The sequence below is a fragment of the Gymnodraco acuticeps genome, unplaced genomic scaffold (genome assembly GCF_902827175.1).
Source record: "Gymnodraco acuticeps unplaced genomic scaffold, fGymAcu1.1, whole genome shotgun sequence".
Classification (NCBI taxonomy): domain Eukaryota; kingdom Metazoa; phylum Chordata; class Actinopteri; order Perciformes; family Bathydraconidae; genus Gymnodraco; species Gymnodraco acuticeps.
In genome coordinates this window covers 1,131,348-1,150,415 of record NW_022992297.1, presented here as the reverse complement: position 1 = coordinate 1,150,415, position 19,068 = coordinate 1,131,348, and the positions used below count along the sequence as shown (strand labels likewise).

The 19,068-nt window shown below is 42.8% G+C and overlaps 1 long non-coding RNA gene across 1 annotated transcript; it reads left to right on the top strand.

The window, feature by feature from the left end:
- Positions 1-2,262: 2,262 nt before the first annotated feature.
- LOC117540981 lies at positions 2,263-18,085 on the top strand. The gene is made up of 4 exons (XR_004568246.1): positions 2,263-2,318; positions 3,884-4,032; positions 14,539-14,666; positions 18,001-18,085. It is a non-coding gene; the product is annotated as an uncharacterized LOC117540981 (long non-coding RNA).
- The last annotated feature ends 983 nt before the right edge of the window (positions 18,086-19,068 follow it).

The following is a 19,068-nucleotide window of genomic DNA, read 5'->3' as shown; positions in this document are numbered from 1 at the left end:
CTGATTGAAGAGACTTGTTTACTATGTGTAGTATATCTGAGGCCAAGCAATGAAAACAGTTTTGAAAAATCCTGTCTGTTAAATAATTAGTGGCGTTAATTTTTTTTGCGTTAACGCGTTAACTTGATAGCCCTACTTTTAACATTAAAAGGTCAACGAAGAGTTCTGCATAGCCGGATTTCATCTTAAAGAACAGACGTCTGACGGAGCAGCCTGTGGAGCAGCAGCAGAGCTCCTCTCTGTCAGATCTCTTTAGCAGCAAACTAACCCTCACGGCAGCATGTTTCTTAGCCTCTCACACTCATACATTTTTCACTCTGCCTACGATGTTGTCCTAACCTCTCTAGGGGTTTGGAGACCACCATTCCCCAACAGCACTAAACCTACTGTGAATGGTTAGGCCTTCTAATCAAAATGATGTTGTTCCGTTTACCTATCGCATTGAAACATAATCAGTTGTAGAGCTTTAAAGGACAGTAAGATCCTGCAGTGGTTTAGCACATGAGTCCCATGAGAGCAGTGTGTTCTCCCCTGCTGACCTCCTGTGGGAAAGCTCCTCCTCCTCCTCCTCCTCCTCCTCCTCCTCCTCCTCCTCCTCCTCCTCCTCCTCCTCCTCCTCCTCCTCCTCCTCCTCCTCCTCCTCCTCCTCCTCCTCCTCCTCCTCCTCCTCCTCCTCCTCCTCCTCCTCCTCCTCCTCCTCCTCCTCCTCCTCCTCCTCCTCCTCCTCCTCCTCCTCCTCCTCCTCCTCCTCCTCCTCCTCCTCCTCCTCCTCCTCCTCCTCCTCCTCCTCCTCCTCCTCCTCCTCCTCACCATGTATGCCAAGGGGTGAGCAGTAGTCGGTGGTGGAATGTAACTAAGTACATTTACTCAAGTACTGTACTTATAGTTTCCTTGAGTATTTTCATGTTATCCTACTTTATAAAATGTAGATCAAATAATACATTATTATATACTATTATAGGTTAAGCTACCCAGTATTACATAAAGTAAAAAAAATTAAAAAACATATTTTAAAATATGTATTTTGTTTAAGTGTGCCAATATGCATAATGAGTTATTTTACTTTTGGAACTTTATGTATATTCTGATGCTAATACATGTTTACTTCTACTTGAGAACAATTGTGAATGCTGTACTTTAAGTTGTTACAGAGTATTTTTGTGTGTGTGTGCTGTTCTCCACAGATGAGATAAGGTGTGTGTAAGCCGGGGTGTCACAATAGAGCCCGTACTAGTTCTGCAATGGATGCATATTCAGCCCTGCCCCCCGCTGTGACTTTATGAAAGGGATCCTGGTTACTCAGCATTTCCGTTTGAATTAATATTATATATATTGGCGTGACAAAAAAAAGCAGTCCTCTCTGTATTTTGTCTCTTTATTCTACAAACTTTTGCAAACAAAGTCTATCCTTTTGCTATGTGTTGTGAAATGTGTCTAAAGGGGTGGAACTGTTAGAAGTGCATCTCTGATCACAGAGTAGCAGCACTTGTGAAATACAGTAGATTTTCTTTATGATTCATTTTTCTTCCCAAACATCCAGTCCCTGTGCTCGATGGAAGAGTTCAGGAATCTGGACCGAGACATCGAGGGCTCGGCCAAGCGCTGGAAGAAGTTTGTGAAGTCTGAATGTCCAGAAAAAGATAAACTACCTCAGGAGTGGAAGAACAAAACCTGTGCAGAGACTGTGCATAATGAGGGCCCTGAGGCCGGAGATCATGGCGTACGCCAGTGACCACCAACTGGCGGCCCGGGGGCCACATCCGGCCCGCCAGACATTCTCATCCGGCCCGCACGACGGGGGTGACTGCGGCGTGGTTACTACGTCCGCAGTAACCACTGTGTGCAGTACCGGAGTCCAACAGAGAGGCAGCAGCTGCGGGACAGTAGACTGCGTACTGCAAAACCTTCCCTGCCTTGAAGAAGAAGTGATCCTTCGTTGTGAAGAGTCTGGTTTGTGCGCTCCGCACCACAGCAGTAGCCCTGCTGCGACAGAGTCCAACAGAGAGGCAGAAGCTGCGGGACAGTAGCCTAGAAGCAGGGTTGTAACGGAATACATGTAACGGCGTTACGTAATCAGAATACACAAATCAAGTAGGCTAACTGTATTCAGCTGGCGTTACATTTGAAAAACGAGTAATCTGGTTACTTTCGTAAACCTGAAGTGAATACATTTTGGAATACTTATTGGAGGAAAAATGTCCTCACCAAATGTAATATTCATTACCGGCAGAACTGTGTGCACACTGCACGGCGCTGCAGCATGTCTGTGAGCGAGAGAGAGATGCAGCGCGTCTGTGAGGCCCCGCCCCCGCACGCAGGTGAGAGAGAGATCTCTTTTAAAATATATTGAAAGTTAGAAACGGAGATGGTTAAATAAAATGTGCAAGATAACGTTTATGTAGCATTTCTTTATTGTCGAAATGATGACATTTCATAACGGGGTCAAATCAAAGTGAATGGCCTGCTGCTGCTGAATGCATGGGGCAAGTGACTGGAACAAGTTTTAAAAGTTATTACATCGTTTCAGATAATACATAATAATGATAATTAATTCTATTTAGGGGCGCCTTTCAAAGCACCCAAGGACACCTTACAATTCATAACATATTCTAAGGAAAGGTTTTAAGACAGTACAAAGAATGCAGTCCGGGTGATGTGTTTTATGTGTGGTGCAGATGAGGGACCTGTCCAGAATGACACCAAGATGTTGTGTTTGATTTCTTGATAAGCCATTAAAACAGTAAAATACGTGTCTCCTGTTCACCAAAACATACCCATCTGTTATGGAAAAAGAAAGTATTCTAAAAGTAATCTGAATACGTTAAAGTAGACCCGATTCCAACGTTTAAGACACGTAACTGTAACTGTATTCTGATAACTTTCAGAGCCATGTATTCAGTAGTTAGTAACTGATTACAGAACACTCAATACCCCTAACACTCTAATAATCCTTGCGTTTCATCACCACAGCATTTTAGACAGTATCTGCCAAGTCCCCGCATGAGCCGGGCATAAGCTCCGCCCCCTCTTATTTAAACAGGTGAAAATCTCATTCTCAAGAGAGACCTGTTTATACCAAGAATCAGCACTTTTGGAACAGCAAGAGAAATAGAGGGATATGAGGCTTGGCTAGAATGGGTGATCTTCATAGACATGTTTGTTATATATGTTTATATATCTGAGACATATGCTATTGCCTAAAAATAGCATGATAGGTGACCTTTAACATTTGTCTAAGGACTTTCAGCCTATCAGACTTTGATCTCCGGCTGCTCCTTCATAACTAAACTGTATTCTCAATATCTTTCAAGGGTAAACATTGTTCCGCCTGTACTCTTTTAAACATGTAGTTAATTAAATAATAAAGAAATAACACTACACATTTACTTAGTTATGTTAAGTGAAAAATTGTTTGGAATGTAAATAAGCCTTGTGTTGACTTTTGGTCATCAGGACATACAGCAGTGGACTCCTGGGTCTACGTCTGTATTGTTATGTATTTGTATCAGCAATTTTTAAAACATCCAAATACAATACTCTTCACTCACTCAGTTTTTAGGAACTTGCTTGGTATTAACATGCAATACATACCTGAATACTTTGTCTGGATAATCAATTCCTTTTCCCTTTTAGGGGATTTGAATTTCCTCATCAACAGAATTTACATAACATTTTATCGTCAAAATATTTCATCAGGTGTTTACATAAAATGTAGATTTCTTTATTTAACTTTCTTTTTTTTAACCACAGTAAGTAATCCTGCAGTTTGAAAGAGCCAGCAACAACATGTCGTGTTTTTCTATAAGATCTGCCTGTCTAATGCTCTGAACTATAGATGATTCCCACTTCAAGGTTTTCAGCTTGAGTCATGTTCTCCCTGCAGAGACTTTGTGGAGGAGAAACTGGGCAGCACGTACGTGATTGGCAGATCACTGGACTTTGCGCTCTCCTTTGAAGAGTCGGGTCCAGCTACGCCCATGTTCTTCATCCTCTCACCTGGAGTCGATCCTTTGAAGGACGTGGAGAAACATGGTAACACATATTGAACATATCTGTCAATCTTTCTCCTGTGGGAACATGCTACATTTTATTTGGAAAAGCCTATTGAATTCAAGTGCAGGCATTCCTACAAGTTGAGTTACACTTTGATTCCCAACATCACGATACTATGTACAGCAGGCTGTGGGTAGATAGAGACATTGTACTAAAGGTCACACATATATGAGAGGACACTGGTGTATTAGGGGCTGCAGAGAGTAAATGTCACCTGTTTTAGAGTTCCTTTATAACCCTGTCTGAATCCTGTGGATGGCAGCAGGACACGCCATTATTATTATTACTGACCACAAATATGCTTTTCAAAGCCTTTGTGCTGACCTGGCACGGGGCGCAATCACGCATCGCTTTTGAATCTGCTGTCAAACTATTCATTGTGTGGATATTTTAGGTCAGCTCTATGAAAAGTTCAGATTGCAAGGATTGTATCAGTTTACTAGAACATAGAGATTTCCCTGTGGTTTCTACTAAGTGAGTCACCATACAAATTATAAATCATGTACCCATCGTTTTGCCTGATGTTACTTTCTTGGATTTCTATTTCTGCTTTAATTTCCTCCTTAATTGAAATGACATGTTGGTGATTTCAACATGACAGTAAGCTTTTCATTTACTGAAAATACTTCGTAGCCTGCTCAAAGACACTACAAAGAAGTAGAGCCGGTTGGCAGCAGGTGGTGGACAGACCTCGGCCCCCCCTGAGTGATAAAATGGAACCCTGCCTGTAATGGCTGTGATTATGGATTATCTACACCCTTGAGCGTGGTCAATCACATCAAAGCTAAAAGTAAGCAATCAGTGCAGCTCAGAGCACGGTGGCCACATTACGCTGAACCACATTCTGCAGATGTGCTTTTCCATTATAGCTGTGACTATTAGCTTTCTTATTGGTATTAGGCCTCAATTAGATTTTCAATAGATAGATGATGTGATTATGTATGCTCTGCAGGGGACTTCTCTCCCTGAGACCAAACCTCGCTATATTCCTGGTTTTAGATTCAAGCTTTAATACAACTGAAACAGTTTTATTGTTTGAGTTACATTTCAGTGTAAGTGTCACGATCACAGGTACAGATCAGAACTCAATAGCACGACTCAGATACAACCAGTTTTTAGCAATGTTCAGTTTATTCAGGTCTGGGACAGGCAGGTTCAGAACCAGGAAATCCGTCAGACAGGCAACCAAAACCAGACAGGGAGCAGGCAGGAACTCGAGATCCGAATATAGGCAGGCAGGGGTCAAAACCGGGCAGGACAAGAATCTAGGATAGAGAGTAACAAATACTGGAGAGTAGGGGTGTAACGGTTCACAGAAGTCACGGTTCGGTTCATACCTCGGTTTGGAGGTCACGGTTCGGTACAACAAGAAAAAGCAAAAAAAGTCCCAAATGCATAATTCCAGGTTTGTTGTTATTTATTTTTAACAGTAGTGCAAGTTTTAGTTTAAAAATAAGGAACTCTGACATTTTGAATAATTAACTGTATTAAACAGTTAAAAACAAACCATACACAGTACCACATACACTCAGATAGCCATATTATCTATAATGGCTGATGTCAAACAAAAAGGTTTCATCAAGCTGTAAAACTAAAAAGAATGTCTTGAAAATATTACATCATAAATAATAAGAAAAACATATGCCAAAAGCTTCCGTTATTTATTTTGGTCTCACGGCTCTCATGTCTATTGGCTTCTTAAAACAGCGGGGATCAGCTGCTGAACTGCTGTTGTCTTTTGCCGGGCTTCGGTGATTGGCAAATCTGGGTGATGCCTTCTGATATGATTTAGCATGTTTGGCGTGTGTTGCCATTAGCATACCGCACCGCTGTCTAACAACGCCGACACACCGTCCTCGTCCGATCCACCACTCGTACACTCCATCGTTATTGTAGTCCACAGGGAACCAGAAATGTTCCCACACAGCTGATTTAAAAGAAGCAGGTGGGTTCTAGCTCCTGTGTTATCTGAAATCGCCAAACTAACTTTTCTTCTTCTTGTATTTTGTTCGTTTTGTTGTTGTGTTTCTTCTTGTTCTTCATTTGTTGTTTAAGGGCGGCTGGCAAACAGCTTTTAGGCGCAATACCGCCCCCTGGATTATATATAGTGTAGTGGATACTGCCCTGAATGACAGACTTTTTTCCCACTCGTAAAAAAAAGGCGTATTCGTCGTGTGACTGCATGTGCCGAACCGTGACGTCCGAACCGTGACGTCCGAACCGTGACGAATACGGATACCGTTACACCCCTAGTGGAGAGCTTGGCAGAAAAGACAAGACAATCTGGCAAAGGACAAGAGATAGTGAGGTGGTATAAGTACTGTGGAGTAATGAGGGGATGAGTAACAGGTGAGGGGAAGGACTGGGTAGACCAGGTGAGGGAAGTGATCTGATTTCAAGAGCCTGGAGAAAGGCGGGATCTGAAATGAAAGGAGAGTTAACATGAGCCAAACCAAACAAACAACAATAAATGTGTCTAACTTGTGACAGTAAGGTCGGCAAGTGAGTCATGGACCGTCTGCTGATTATGATAATAAACACTGGCTTTTGAGGAAACTTTTATCAAGATTATTATCTTTTCCTTTTCTGTGTTCCGTAGTCGTAGTGTGTAGCTCAATCTTTCACTTCAGTGTGTTACTGGTTTGTTAAGTTCTGTACAAAGCTAGGCTTATATAAGCATTGTTTGCTGCACCGTAGTTTCATGCTCTTTCACTATCTTTAAATAATATATAATATATCAAGCAGAAAAACTGAAACTAATGACACAGTACGCTCAGAAGGGCTTGGGGTTTCTGTGTTAAATATGGTTCTGTAAATGTGCTGACCACTTTTAGCCGTCTGCTGGCGTGTTAACACTTTGCATGTGTATTTAACTAACAGAAAACAGGACAACGTCCTTTGGAATATTCACAGCAATGCTGTATATAAAGAGTCCTGTTGCTCTAATTAGCGCTGGCTTTCTGCACTATCCAACTCTGATCTAAACCCAGGTGACTCCTCCGTGTGTATTGATGCCGGTTTTCCTAGCTGACAATATACAAATAATACTTTTTTTTCCTAATCCATCAAGGTGAGCTCTTTGTCTCAGCTTGTAGTATTTGTGCTCAGCTAGGTTGAGCATGTCTCAAAGCAACCTCTGTGTTTATATATAAGATGCATTTTTCTAAATATCAGACTATCATAGTGTAAAGCCTGTGAGTTCAACGATGTTTAAGAAGGAGGGCTGTCAAAATGAACATGTTAACGCAAGCAATTCATGTGGCAAGAGAAGGCAAAGAAAGCGGACGAATCAGCACAAGCTGCATGTCGCGCACTGACTGGACCAGAAGAACCACTTGTTCTTAGGTGGGGTGAAAACGGAGTGTTACGTCCCCACTAAGGTCTAGGGGACAATAACATACAACCAATACAAAATGAGGGAGTCAGCGTAACAGTTTACAAAAGGTTTATTTTGTAAACCCAGAACCGAACAGACATATAACTGAAACCTTAGTTGGTGAGGAGGAGGAGGAGGAGGAGGAGGAGGAGTCAAAGGATTGCGCCAAACAAAAGAAACAAGCATAACAAAACCAGGCCTATCTCTACATCTATCCTTTGAAACCAAAACTCAAACAAAAACCCTCACTAACTAAACTACGAAGAAGTTGACAAAACAATATACAGGGGTGGCAACAATCCGCTAACCTAGTGTGTCTAAACATTAGTTAGCTACGTGGTGAGAAATGTACAGGGTACCTCAGACTTACCTAACTCCTCCACCTCTCAACACACACACTTTCAAAAAGGTCAGACAATACCAGGAGCATGAGTTGCTAAACACTGCAGTCAATTGCAGGTTCCTCAATCAGCAACAGGCCCAGAGTGAGAGAGCGAGAAGACTTCCTGGGTGCCTCCTTTATGGTCGGCCCTGGCTGCTGATAGGCCAGCTGAGGGGGAGAGGATCCAATCAGCCATCAGCCATCAGACTCAGGTGCACAGGCAGATACCGATCAGCTGCTGATTAGCTGTGCAGAAGACATAAGAGAGAAACACAGGAGGGAAGGAAAACCACACAAGTACAGCCTGCCTGGCACGTAACACCCCCACACATATAAATCCAAACAGTATGTTTGGACCTGACAATGAACATTTTCTATTTACATAGCACGAGATAGTGCATCGGCATGAACATTATCGGACCCCTTTTTATGGCTTATGTCAAGGTTGTAGTTCTGGACAATCAATGACCAACGCATAAGGCGTTGATTGTGGTTGTACATCCTTGAAAGAAAAACCAGCGGATTGTGATCAGTGTATACCTTAATAGGTTTTACACTGGAGCCCAGATACACCTCAAAGTGCTGCAAGGCAAACAATAGAGCTAAAGCTTATTTTTCAATAGTAGAGTACTTCAACTGATGTTTGTTGAACTTTCGGGAGAAGTAGCTCACGGGGTGATCGATAGCCTGTGCATCTTCTTGTAGAAGAACAGCCCCTGTCCCAACTCCACTGGCATCGACCTCGAGCTTGAATGGCTTTGAAAAGTCTGGTGCAGAAAGGACAGGAGTACAACACAGAATACCTTTTAGGCTCTCAAATGACTGTTGACACTCACCGGACCAAACGAAAGGCTTTGAGGGACTGGTTAACGTAGTGAGTGGGGCCGCCACCGATGAGAAGTTTCTGCAGAAACGGCGATAGTACCCTGCCATTCCTAGGAAGCGGCGAAGTTCCCTCCTGGTGGATGGCACTGGGAGGGAGGCAATTGCCCTGATCTTTGCATCAGCAGGGCACACCTGCCCCCGACCAACCTGCTGACCAAGGTAGAGAACGGTACCTTTTCCAAACTCACATTTGGCAAGGTTAAGCGTTAGGGATGCGGCCGACAAGCATTTAAAAACTTCTCTTAAGGTAGCTAACTAATGTTTAGACACACTAGGTTAGCGGATTGTTGCCACCCCTGTATATTGTTTTGTCAACTTCTTTGTAGTTTAGTTAGTGAGGGTTTTTGTTTGAGTTTTGGTTTCAAAGGATATATGTAGAGATAAGCCTGGTTTTGTTATGCTTGTTTATTTTGTTTGGCGCAATCCTTTGACTCCTCCTCCTCCTCCTCACCAACTAAGGTTTCAGTTATATGTCTGTTCGGTTCTGGGTTTACAAAATAAACCTTTTGTAAACTGTTACGCTGACTCCCTCATTTTGTATTGGTTGTATGTTATTGTCTCCAGGTCCCCTAGACCTTAGTGGGGACGTAACAAATGGGGGCTCGTCCGGCTTGAAGTTGATGCCCTGAGAATCTCTTCAGAGCAGACATTTGAGAGGTCAATACCTTCGCATACAGTCTCTCATACAAAAAGTTTTGATGTTAGTAAAAATATTGCTTTAGTGCCAACTTTTAGAGAGTCAGAGGTTGACTCATATGTGCTTTTGAGAGAATTGCTACCGCACTAGTCTGGCCTAAAGACATGTGGCCAATCCTACTTCAGTGCAAATTAGTAGGTAAGGCTCAGGAAGTGGTATCTTCACTTTCTTTGGAAGAAAGCTTGCAGTACGAAGTGCTAAAGAGTCGATATTGCGTGCTTATGAGCTTGTGCCGGAGGCCTACAGACAAAGGTTCAGACACCATAAAAAGTCTGCTACGCAGACATTTGTTGATTTTGCGCGAGAGAAGGGCATTCTCTTTGATAAATGGTGTGCGGCTAATGAAGTGAAGGATCATTTTGAGAGTCTTCGTCAGTTACTTCTCTTGGAAGATTTTAAGAATTCTTTGCCTGAAAGGATGGTGATATTCTTAAATGAACAAAAGGTCACTTCACTGGCTAAAGCAGCTGTTTTAGCGGATGAATTTATGCTCACTCACAAGACTGTTTTCTTCACCCTTGCGCTCAGATAGATCATCAATATCACAAACCGGAAGACCTGATCTTGGCCCAACAACTTTTGAAAGGTCTAGAGGACCACCATCACCTCCACGGGGGACCGTGAGTCTAACTACTGCCATAAAACAGGACACCTTATTTCAGGGTGTCATTTCTTAAAGCGTAAGCAACAATTTTCGCAACGCTTTCAGACGCCAAAAGGAATGGGACTCATTAAAGGAGTTTCCCTATCAGACATAGAAATGTCCCTGGAAGATGATGTACCTGATCACTGTTTCAAACCCTTTATTTCCAAGGGCTTTGTTTCTTTAACAGGGGATCCTAAAGACCAGCTGCCAGTACAGGTACTTAGGGACACAGGAGGTTCTCAGTCCATTATTAGAGAAGGCATCTTACCTTTAACCTCCAGATCATCATGTGGATCAAGTGCTGTTGTTCAAGGGGTAGGCATGACACTAGTTGCGGCTCCTTTGCACAATGTTTATATTCACTCATCTCTTGTCAAAGGATTCTTTAAAGTAGCTGTCCTCCCTGCCTTGCCCATCAACGGTGTTGATTTCATCCTCAGTAATGACTTGGCTGGGGGCAAAGTTAAGCCAGTACCTGAGGTCATTGATTCTCCTGATCTAAGTTTAGACGCAGAGAAATCAGCTGAAGTATCTCCTGAAATCTTTCCTGCTTGTGTTGTTACAAGGGCCCAGTCAAAGAAATATGGAGAAGACTTGTCTGATTCTTTTCTTGCTACAGGGCAGTTTCTTGAAGACGTGACTGTGTCGGACCGACTGCCAGAGGAGGCCCGGTCTGCTGGTGCTGGATCACCCAGTAACAGCTCAGAGCTTGTACAACTGCCTGCCACTCGGGAAGAATTCATGGCAGCCCAGTTAAATGATGAAACAATTTCTAAATGTCTCTCTTCTGTTATCAGTCAGGAAGAGGCCAAGTCAAAGAAGATGGCCTACATCAGGGGTGGCCAACCAGTCAGAGGTTAAGAGCCACATGTTTTCTATGTTACTGCAAGGAGCCACATCAAACACACAGTCACTGATACCGCTTGTTTCAGTTTTTTGTTTTCTGGAGACAAGATTTCAACCACGTCACTGATTCATTTTTGTGGCATTGGGATATATTTTTAAAATCCTCTGGAGCAGAGAGAGGAGCTGTGTATTATTGTTATTGATTAATGCATCAGTGTTTCTTAGGGTCAAAAACACTAAACCCACAAATTAAAATGAAAGCGTTTAGTTTATTTAATAAAAGAGCACATGTTCAATGTGAAAAGTGACAGTAGTTATAGATTATTTGCAATTTGATGCTATATATATTTTAAAAAAGTATATATATAACACCTTGAATTTCAGGGGGGGCGCGGGGCTCCGTTGGCGGCTCGCAGTGCCCCTCCAAGACAATGGTAGGGGAAACACTGAATAGTGTTTAATCAACAATAGGTTTCCCCCCTCAAAGGTGATTGGTTCACTGCATTGCAGGTATTATTGTGATTGGCTGTTGGGCCACATCAAAATTAGACGCGCTGTCATCCTCTCATACTGACACATGACACCACACATACACACGTAGGGAGAGCCGGGACGAAAGTAACACGGGACCAAAGTAACGGAGCGATTTTATCCGAGCCCAAACAACTTTGACCGGCCAAATTACGTCAGAATGATCAGCATTCAATACTTAACAGACCTACTAAATATCAGGTTTAACTGTCAGTGTTGTCACGATACCAACATTTTGGTTTCGATACCAAGTCAAGAATTGCGATTCCGATTATTTTTCTTAAAAAACGGGAAACAGTCTTAAATGTAATTATTGTGCTTTATGTCACACCAGAATCATAACCATAACACAAACTTTTAAACAATGAGAACAGTAAATACAATAAATGACAAGAATTCGTATTAAATAAAATTAATACATTTCTTACAGACAGGCCTCGTGGTGTCCGTAGGCTTGCCCTCACTGTCAGAGATATAGCTCAAATACTTCCAAATTTAGCTTCTGGCATATTTTTTGTCAACAAGCCGAGGCGCAGCGGCAGTTGCACTCCCACTTGCAGCCATGCTTCTCGTTTTCTCACATGCTCTGGCAGCTAGCGCGTGCATGAGAGAGGGGAGGGATTTAGAGCGTGCTTGAGAGGGAGGGACTGCAGGCACGGCTGCAGTGCAGGGAGTGGAAGCAGAGCGCTGAACACACACGGCTCTTATTAAAACAGCGCTTTCTCACCGGAGTACTTTCCCCCGTCATTCTTAAAGTACCGATACTAATGAAACGGAGGAATCGTAACGATTTTAACGACAGGGTATCGCGGTATACCTTTCAAGTATCGGTACACCGTGCAACACTAGTCAGGAGTCAGTGTCTCTCCCCCAAACTCACACATATACAATTCGATATGAACTGAAGAGCCGCATGAAACTAGGCAAAGAGCCGCATGCGGCTCGAGAGCCGCGGGTTGGCCACCCCTGGCCTACATTATGGAAGATGGCCTATTAATGCGTTGCTGGATTAGTGATGCCTGTGAGGAGTCAGACTCCTTTGCACTTTATCAGGTTGTTGTGCCAACAGCCTATCGTTCTCAGGTGATGTCCTTGGCTCATGATCATCCGTGGTCAGGTCACATGGGGGTAACAAAAACCCTCACTAACTAAACTACGAAGAAGTTGACAAAACAATATACAGGGGTGGCAACAATCCGCTAACCTAGTGTGTCTAAACATTAGTTAGCTACGTGGTGAGAAATGTACAGGGTACCCCAGACTTAACTAACTCCTCCACCTCTCAACACACACACTTTCAAAAAGGTCAGACAATACCAGGAGCATGAGTTGCTAAACACTGCAGTCAATTGCAGGTTCCTCAATCATCAACAGGCCCAGAGTGAGAGAGCGAGAAGACTTCCTGGGTGCCTCCTTTATGGTCGGCCCTGGCTGCTGATAGGCCAGCTGAGGGGGAGAGGATCCAATCAGCCATCAGACTCAGGTGCACAGGCAGATACCGATCAGCTGCTGATTAGCTGTGCAGAAGACAGGGAGAAGAGAGAAACACAGGAGGGAAGGAAAACCACACAAGTACAGCCTGCCTGGCACGTAACATGGAGGAACAGCATTTTGTCCAACTACGTTGTGCTACGTTACAGAGGAGTGTGAGATAGGGGCCAGGGTCAGCACATTAGAAACAAATAGTGCCGCAGTATGATAGTGACAGAGATAATATGCTCTGTGTAGCGCACATCATACAGAGGGGAATCACAGCGGCTCTCTGTGACAGAGGCCATGTCCATGCTTTAGCTTATTGTCGGACTTCAGGCCAATCATTTGGTTGTAATCAAAATCATGTTATAGTAATGTAAAAAAAACCTCTCTGATGTCTTCTGAGTCATGGGTACATTGTGGTTATCCACAATGTGCCCATAACTCAGGTCAGCTCCTATAAATACCTGAGACTCCACAGTGATAGTGCACCAAGCTGTAAGGGTCTAAGTTGAAAGTGTCTGAACCAGACTTCAACAGCAGCTTTATTTTTTACGCAGACTTAGGGCCTACGGAGTAGAGCAAAAGTTTATGCTTTTATTCTGCCACCCAGAGCTCCAGCTATTACCTTCCCGTAGGAAATTCAAGGTTCCTAAAAGCAGGCTAAACCGTTACAAACACTCATTCCTACCAACATCCATTAAGCTTCTCAACAGACAGACATAATGTATAGTTTTAATGTTGGCCATGGGGTTTGTGCAATAGGGCGTCAGTGTCAGTATGTTGTCTATGTATACTTTAATGTGCTATCTGTTGTTGGAGCACCACCCAATTGCGGTGGTGGAAGGTTCACCTCTAATTCCTACCACCGTGTGATATACGTACCACGACAGCCAGTCAGGAAAAGAGCGCCGAGCATGAGAATATCATAATATTTATACACGCAAGTGGGGAGGAGTTGTGTGGTTGCTCCTCCCTAGCTATTTGTTATTGGCGATTTCACTTCTGGGCGAGCCCTAGACCGTGAGCTGGTAGGTCTCCATTGGCCAGTTTCACTTCTGGGCGGGACCAATACAGCGAATCAGAGTTCTGGGAAAAAGTATTTTACTTCTGAACAGAGCGTGAGAGCTTCGGAAGTAAACAAGGACAGAGTCAATCTTTATCTTGCACCTGAATTCACTCCTTTACTTTCCCAAGGAATATTTCACACAAACTATTCTTTCCCAGACAATCAAACATTGTACACAGATATATTGGTGCTTGAGATTATATTGGCCCCAGAAAGAACCTTGAAAATAATATGTGTGTGTGCTGGTATCTGGGTCAGTAAGTGTAAGTGAGAAGGTTATATATATATATATATAGGATTACAGTAAAACAGTCCCAAATAATACATGTTCACTTCAATACAGTTTAAAATAATACATGTTTACTTTAATACAGTTTAGAACAATATCTGTTTACTTTACTGTGTACATGTAGTGTAAGTCATGTGTGAATATGCTGCAAATGTCCTTACAAGGACAATAAAGTGTATCATATTGTATCTCTCACCAGTCAATTCAATTATTTAAAACTTGTGACATTGATCATTATTGTGAATAACGGGATTATTTTGTTCTTTACAAAAATGTTGTGTTTTCTTTCAGGGAAGAGGCTGGGTTACACATTTGACAACAAGAACTTCCACAATGTGTCCCTGGGTCAGGGGTAGGAGGTGGTGGCTGAGCAGGCCCTCCACCTGGCAGCTAGGAGCAGCCACTGGGTCATATTACAGGTATGAACACACACATACAGGCACACACACTAATACCCCCATACCCAGTATAGCAAAGACAAGCAGTTGTTTAATTACTTTTGCATAAAAATCACGCTCAAAAGGCCTTGTCCCCCCCGGCAACAAACCTCCAACTCACTTTATCATCATCATCATCATCATGATCTGTCTGTCTGTCTGTCTGTCCACCCTGTGTAGATAAAATGGTGTCCGTCCTGTTTACCTGCAGTGTTTTCTCCTAATTTCTAATTTCACTCTCCTGCTGCCTGCCTGGCTCTTTGAGGGGGGGCTGGGTCAGTCGGCAGGTTCCCCCCTGCTGACAGGCCATTATTCTGCAGAACAGCAGCTGCTCAGATGGGCTTTGGAGACAGTGATGCAGAAACTTTGAAGCAGCGAGTTGGGGGAGGGGGACGTAGAGACAATCAATCAGCGGATTGGAGTTAAAGGTCCTAACGTGGCCCGCCTTGGGACTGCAGTGGACTGCATCTCCGTTGAGGGCACGTGAGATTGTGTAATCATTAGCTCCTGCACCTGGCAATATATGAATATGTGTTGAGTTATCCTTGAATAAAATCTGATCATGTAACGTATAGGGTGTACATTTTCATTGGTGACACCTTTGTTAAGTTTGATTTAACATTTAAGAACTTGAATTACCAATTTGCTATAAGAGACCTGGCAGGCAACACTAAACAAATATGAAACATTTTAACTCAGAAAGGGAAGTTGTCAAAATCCTGTGACATAAATGTATGTTTTTTGTGATGGGATGTCTCTTACAATGATCCTCATCATCTGAACATCTGTCATCTGAGTGCACCCACAGTCACACCCCCCCTCAAACTCTCCCCCTCTAATTTTTCTTTCTTATTTCATTCCCTCATATCATTGAAATGAGCAAAAGGCTTGAGGAAAGTTAATTTCAGTCGTATAGATCCGGTTTTTTTTGTGCAGCATATTTCTGTATTTGATTGTGTTTTCTACTTCAACCACTTTACCATTCATAGAAAACAGACAGCCAACATCAGAATACATTTCCCATGGCTAGAATGAAATATGATTTGAACGTATAGCGGAGAGCTAGCGGACAAGGGAAAATAAAAGCCTTCACAGCCTACAACAGTCCCTCAGTGCTGGTGGCTGCGTGTGCATCAGTGTGCCTCTCACCGCAGGGTGCTGGGGCCCAGCTGTGCAGTGCTCCTCAGTGCTGCTGCTGGATGAATGTGTGTGGAAGAGAAATGCTGTGTGTGTGATCTGCATGTGTTTCTATCTGCTCTTTAGGAGCCAGCATGTGTGTGCATAAAATACAGTTTGACGTGCCATTGTGCTTTCTTTCCCTCAGGTTGTGTGTGATAGTAATGCATCAAAGACCTTGCCAGTGGTGTCTTCTAATGGGTTTTAGATTCAACTTTTATATTACTATGTAAATATGAGACTCTTTTTGATGTAGTGTCAGCTCAGTCATCAGAGGGCTGGAAGGCCCCTATCATGAGGCGTTGAGGGAACACAAATGTTGCACCTGGAACTTAATTAAAAAGCCATAAAATAAAACAGCTGCTCCTCTGTCTTGTTTGTCTTTGTCAACCCGCTGGTTTCTCTCCCTCGCATTCTCGAACCCTCCCCTCTGTTGTCCCCCTCACAGCCAGAGGATGAATGGTTTCATTACAGTTTGGAAACAGTCTCTGAATTCTCTGTTGCCTCTCTTTATTGCCAAACGATTTACATGCCAAGAGGAATGGTTGATGTAAAACCGCTTGAATTTAGACTTTTAATTTTTTAATTTTAGACCGGTAGCTCGCGGGCAGCTTTTCAGTAGCTCGCCGCTCGATTATCGATTATAACGTAGTAAGGTTGCTTCTTGATTTTTCGGCCGCGGCCGGACAATAACTTTTTTTTATTTTAGAATTGTTTCTGTCACACATATTAAATTGGTCCGTGACGCAGAGATCAAGGAGCAGACGTGACAGCGGCACAGCGACACCACACACGGAGCAGTCTGCTTTCTCCAGCAACACCAGTCCAGAACCAACAGCAGAATGACCCGCTCTGAATCAGGCCCTGTCGCTGCGGCTCAGAGACACACAGGGAGGGATTTGTGTTTTTTGAAAAACACTCGTTATCGTCATGTCAGGTTTTTGGTGGATTTAATCAAGTCTTGGATTGCAGAGTATGAATGTCCTCTTGCTATTTTCAGTTGATAAATACTGTACTTGTGTAAAGTTTGTGAAGGCAGGAGGAAAGCTTCCGCGATCACCGTCTCCTCTGTTCCTCCAAACTTCGCCCCCTCCCCTAATGGCTGATAGTGACCCGATAGAAACTTTATTATTCACTTAATCACTGATTGAGATATGATGAAGCTAACTTAGTCTCATACATTCATGGGATTTATGTAACAGTAAGACAGAGAATGTCAGTGTGCACCCACATGCACTGTTTTTGTTTTTATAATGCTGTTGTAAATACTCCTGTTGTCTGCTGTGTTCAGACTTAAGTCATGTGTGTGATGCCACATTCAAGACATTCAGTGTCCTTTTTAAACAGAAGACCATTGCTAGAAGCTGCAGCTAGACTGCAGAAGTTGAAAAAGATGAACGAATATGAATGAATGAATAATGCCAGCAGCGGCTGCTTTACGCACAGACGTAGCAGAAGCAGCCGCACAACCGCTCCAGCACAGCAGCAACGAACACAACACAGCGAAGCGACAACACAGCGAAGAGAGAACACAGCGAACAGAGAACACAGAGACAACAGCAGGCAACCCTGATTAGGAACTTCAGGAAAGGTATGTACTTTCTCTGTTTGTATCTATTAGTTGTGTATTTGGTGTAATCTATAGTAATTCCACACTCGCAAAATACAAAATGGACGCCGCTTTGTTGTTGTAGCGTTATCGTTCCGTGAGAAACTAAAACAATGGCAACATCATGTTGGTGAACGTATAAATAGATTAATTGTATTTCGTGACTATAACACGGCAGTATATAAATAAAGCTGTATTGTATATCAACCCAGTATATATATATATATATATATATATATATATATATATATATACTGTTATTCCACACACGCCAAATGGATGCTGTTTTGTAGTTCTACAGACATTGACTATTAGCAGATTATAAATAAAGCTGTATTGTATATCAGTCTATATATATATATATCTATATATATACTATAGCGTGTGTGAAATAACAGTATACATATATATGTATACTGTTATTTCACACACGCTAAATGGAGGAATTATTTCTGATTTGAGTTACATTTTTGAAAGAATAATCCAGTGAAGTAATCAAAGTAATTGTTTTTTCCACATTTGTTTTCACAGTGATGAAGACAAGTATTAAATGGCTTCTGGATCACAGCCATCAACATCTGCCTCATCCGAGCTACGACGTGCATCAGATCAGCATACAGTTGCCCCAGAGCCATCAACATCCAAGCTACGCCGCCGGACGTCTGCACCAGTACTAAATCAGCCTCCCTCTGCATCTTCTGATTCAGTGGACAGACTGTCAGGAGGAAAGTGAAACGGGCTGGTGTGTGGCAGACTAAGGTTGTTACCGTTCATGACGCTGTGGTGGACTACAACAGAAGCATGGGCTGCGTGGATGTGTCCGATGCTTTGATTGGGTACTACAGTGTTCACCACAAAACCATGAAATGGTACAAGACCTTTTTTTACCATTTTCTGGACATTGCAGTGGTGAACAGCTTCCTTCTCCACAAGGAGCTGCACAAGATGAGGGGTGACCCCGGCAGGACGAAGCCACACACCCAGAAGTCCTTCAGGGAGCAGCTTGCTGCAGACATGAGGGGTGAAGTCCCTGCAGCAGCACCACCACCACTACTCGTATGCATTCCCAAGTATTATGGGGAAGATGCCACCGCGCTCAGGAGGTGCTCTGATGCTGGCAACACAACGGTGAAGACCTATCTACTGCACTAAGTGCCTGGTGCCTCAATTCAAAAACACTAAACACATTCAGGTTGTGTACATTTTTTCTTTTTTGCCAGTATTTACAAAAAAAATGCTTGTGGTGTTATTTCGGTTTTAGTTTCGTTTTTTAGTGTTATTTTTGAAATAAATCTGCTCAAGACAAGAGACAAGTGTATCCTATGTTTCCTAATTGTTATTGTGTAAATAAACCTTCCTAGAAGTGTTAGTCGGGTGATAAACATGTAAGGGCTGTGGCAAAGTCCACACACAGACACACACACACAATTTACATACAAAACAAATGTAATTTAAAAATAATTTATTTTTTATTTTTTTTAAAACACTTGTATTTGGATGGAATGATTACCTGTAGTGATAATACAATTATTTTTACAGTATGGTACCTGAAAAAGGTCAAATGGCACTGATGGTATCCAAATGTGCCAAAATGTGCCC